This window comes from Nicotiana sylvestris, chromosome 2 (assembly GCF_000393655.2).
Source record: "Nicotiana sylvestris chromosome 2, ASM39365v2, whole genome shotgun sequence".
Lineage (NCBI taxonomy): Eukaryota > Viridiplantae > Streptophyta > Magnoliopsida > Solanales > Solanaceae > Nicotiana > Nicotiana sylvestris.
The window spans coordinates 41,579,568-41,584,308 of record NC_091058.1 but is presented as its reverse complement, the minus strand read 5'-3'; positions in this window follow the sequence as shown (position 1 = coordinate 41,584,308).

Below are 4,741 nucleotides of genomic sequence, written 5' to 3'. Positions count from 1 at the left end.
TTATCGAGGGCCCCGTAATTTGTGTGTTTTATTTGGCGAGGCTCGTCTCATTTATTTTAAATGGACAAATCTTAAAGCGAGTTCATGTGTTTTTGTTGAATTAATTTTCAGATTTCAAATGGAAGTTAATTAGTTATTTTTCATGTTTATTTCATGTTTGTATTGTTGTTTAAGTGAATATTTGTTAGTTTAATGTTTGTTAGATTCAAATTGAAATTTAATTGGTTATTTCTTCAATTTGTTTCATGTTGTTATGTATTTTCCAGAAATCATTAATGTTGTTTGAGTCATGTGAATCCGTCATGTTTGTTGCTAAAAATAGATTTAATTCATGTTCATCTTTGTTTGAAGTTCATGTTTAGATCCAGTGATTTAATGTGAGTTTATGTTTGTCTTTGATTTGTTAATTTAGTTTTGAATCATGTGTTTTGTTGTTCGTATTGTTGTGTTCTTGCTCATACATTCATGGTCTAAATTAACCAGGATTGGTTCCCGATATGGTTAATTCATTCCATTAATTTTGAGTTGTGTTGTTCATCATGTTCATGAAATTTGTTGTTTGAACATTGTTAGAAATTAATCATATTGTCTATATTTTGGTTAAGTTTGATTAATTGATGTGTTGTAGCTGATGGGTAGTTTGGTAATTTGCAGTACGTTCAGGGGTAGTTTGGTAATTTCAGTAAGGTCGGAGGGGTAGTTTAGGAATTGTACATTTTGTAATTGTTTATATGAAGCATGGGGGACAAAATGTAATGGGGTGGGTTGTGATATAGTTATTTAATATAAAGGGGGGACAAGACAAAATTTAGTGGGGGAATCTTGTAATATTTTATGTTAGGCATGGGGAACAAAATATAATGGGGTGGTGTGATATATTTATTTAATATAATGGGGACGAGTGGGAAGATAATGGGTTGGGTAGAGAAAAAGTATTGATTTTAATTAATGGAAATATTTATGGGATGAGTTATAAGAAGTCTTGAAGACAGATAGAGAGAAGAGAGCAGATAGGAGAGAAAAAAAACACAGATAAGAGAAACGAATCTGAAAGAAAAAATAAGAGAGAGAAAAAAGGCTGAACATTTAAGAGGGAGAAAATTCCGAAAAATATTTAAACTTTCAAAATAAAAACTAAAAAAAATATTCTGCTTTCTTTCATTGTTTGAAATCAGAATTAATTGTTGTTTCATCAAAGCTTGAAGCTTTTGTTTTTGGGATTACTACTCCACCGGTCTGTTACTGGGTTGTTACTGTTGCTGGGCAGTTGTTGTTGCTGTATTGTTATTACTGTTGCTGATTCTCATCTTCATTTTCTTTTGCTTCCAATATCAGGTACACAACTGACACGCTGGTTATTGTAATCCGAAATATGAAGCATGAATACATATGAAGAATGAAATTTTGAAGTTTTAATTTTGTTTTTCTTTATTCATTTTGTTGATTGTATTTAAGCTATTTCATGTATTACTAAATAATAATTGGAATAAGAAAAAATAACATAAGTTAGTCTTTAATGAATCAGTTCGGCAAAACAGGTTAATTCACTAGTTATGAAGGTTTCAAGATTATCAACAGTAGGTTAATCATGAATAACTAGCTAAATTTAGCTAAGACATGAATTTAAATTAAAACTTCGTAAATTAGGCATTAAGGCATGACTTGAGTTCAAGCAAGACTAGAAGAACGTTTAAGTTTAATAAACTTTCTAATAAGCTTTAGTAATTATGGTTAAATCAAGTTTCAAATGGTTGTGAATAATTAATCTCAATAATTTTTTTTTTATAACAATGCTGAGTTTTACTCTAGCTATATTTGATTCTTTTGGATATTAGTTGTTGAACTTATATTTTATTTATAATTTCGAAATTAAGAATAAAATTCCTTTTTCATCAATATTTGTATTAATCAAGCAATTAGCATGTCATGTTTTCTTAATAATAAATAAATAAAACGTAATTAATTAGGATTTTCTTCATTCATTTTAGAGACTAATTTTAAATAGCAAAATGTAGTCGCTTTAAGATTTGTCCATTTAAAATAAATGAGACGAGCCTCGCCAAATAAAACACACAAATTGCGGGGCCCTCGATAAAAATTTAATTGATTACTTAAACTTCGGGATGGGCCGTTTAGCAAATTTCACGGCCTTCCCCAAAGTAATAAAGCGCTAATCGCTTTAGGCGCAATATAATAATAATACATTCTTAAACACGGGTACGCATCTATGCGACCCAAATCCAAATCCCAAAACATTGAATAAAAATATGTTCCGGATCGTGGATGCATTTTATGTGACGCAATCCAAAGACATGTTTTTAAACGATGTTCACATTCTTTAAAAATATAATAATAACAATAAAAGCGGTTAAAAGTTAAAATTGCACTATAGTTTTTGAACATGTATTAAAATCAGATATTTTAGCCATTACAACAGTTTAAGCGACCGTGCTAGAACCACGGGATTCGGGGGTGCCTAACACCTTCCCTCGGGTCAACAGAATTCCTTACTTAGAATTTCTGGTTCGCGGACTTCATTTGGAAAGTCGAATATTTTCCTCGATTCGGGATTAAATTGGTGACTTGGGACACCCTAAATCTCCCAAGTGGCGACTCTGAAATAAATAAACAAATCCCGTTTCCCACCTGGAGAACAAGAAAAGAAGCAGCAGAGTCGCCAGAGCTGTCGCACCTCTTTTTTCCGCCCCCGCGGGGAGTGAAGGGAGTTTTTCCAATTAAAGGACAATCGAAACGGGATTTGTTTATTTATTTCAGAGTCGCCACTTGGGAGATTTAGGGTGTCCCAAGTCACCAATTTAATCCCGAATCGAGGAAAATATTCGACTTTCCAAATGAAGTCTGCGAACCAGAAATTCTAAGTAAGGAATTCTGTTGACCCGAGGGAAGGTGTTAGGCACCCCCGAATCCCGTGGTTCTAGCACGGTCGCTTAAACTGTTGTAATGGCTAAAATATCTGATTTTAATACATGTTCAAAAACTATAGTGCAATTTTAACTTTTAACCGCTTTTATTGTTATTATTATATTTTTAAAGAATGTGAACATCGTTTAAAAACATGTCTTTGGATTGCGTCACATAAAATGCATCCACGATCCGGAACATATTTTTATTCAATGTTTTGGGATTTGGATTTGGGTCGCATAGATGCGTACCCGTGTTTAAGAATGTATTATTATTATATTGCGCCTAAAGCGATTAGCGCTTTATTACTTTGGGGAAGGCCGTGAAATTTGCTAAACGGCCCATCCCGAAGTTTAAGTAATCAATTAAATTTTTATCGAGGGCCCCGCAATTTATGTGTTTTATTTGGCGAGGCTCGTCTCATTTATTTTAAATGGACAAATCTTAAAGCGACTACATTTTGCTATTTAAAATTAGTCTCTAAAATGAATGAAGAAAATCCTAATTAATTACGTTTTATTTATTTATTTATTTATTTATTATTAAGAAAACATGACATGCTAATTGCTTGATTAATACAAATATTGATGAAAAAGGAATTTTATTCTTAATTTCGAAATTATAAATAAAATATAAGTTCAACAACTAATATCCAAAAGAATCAAATATAGCTAGATTAAAACTCAGCATTGTTATAAAAAACAATTATTGAGATTAATTATTCACAACCATTTGAAACTTGATTTAACCATAATTACTAAAGCTTATTAGAAAGTTTATTAAAATTAAACGTATCCAATGGTCTTTTTCCTTCTTGAATTGTGCCCTGTCTTCTTCGGATTGCCTTACTTGGCGTTCCTTATTAGATCTGGCTTCTTTGTTTAATTGTTGGATTCTTTATTTTGCTTTGCTCAATGCCCTTTCATTTGTAGCAAGAATGGAATCATAATCTTGCATTCTTTCAAAGAGATTGGCGATGGTTTTTTGATCCTTCCAACTTCTCATTGGTGTTTCAGAAGCCTTTTTCATTTTCTGAAATCGAGCATGAAGATTTTCATTCTCACAAGCTAGACTCTTCTTCTCGCCTTCGGCTTCTTGTGCTTGCAAATATTTCTCCAGACTGAGGCTCCTCAGATTTTCCTTTAGGGCATGGATAGTTGCTTTGTACCCTTTTTCCTTTTCTCCCCAGATCAACCGCTCTTGGATTTTATCATTAAAGCTTTGAATGTGGGGTCTTTTTGTTGGCCTTTTTAGCTCAGGTTCTGGTACATCATCCACGCGAGACCGTTTCTCAAACCACCTTGCATATCCAGGATTTGTCTCACCCTTTGTAGTATCTGGGACTTGAGTATCACTTTTCAAGTATCGACATCCATTCCACATCTGCTGAATTAGAGCCTCGAGAATAGTGGCTTCTGGGTGTAATTCGATTACTTGCATACTCGAATCTTCATCATCAGGAACTACTTGGTATCTCCCTAGTTGTCTTAGGACTCTTAGGGGTGCATATGGCTGGATGCTTCTTAATCCCAATAGTAGCAAATAACTATTTGAGGTTGACATGTGTATCACTTCCCTGATCGGGAGCCATCCCAAAGTCCACTCAATTTGATTTGCCGTTAAAGCCTTTAGATGAGATACCCATGCTTCTATCCCTTCTGGAAACTCATAATCTTTTATTCTTTCCTCATAACTCTCGATGCAATTATCATTGTTGGGCCCATACTGTATGATCTTGGGCTGTTGTTGGAGATGTTCAATCACCCACATTTGCAACAAAATTTTGCATCCTTCGAAGACATTTGCTCCTGATTTACAT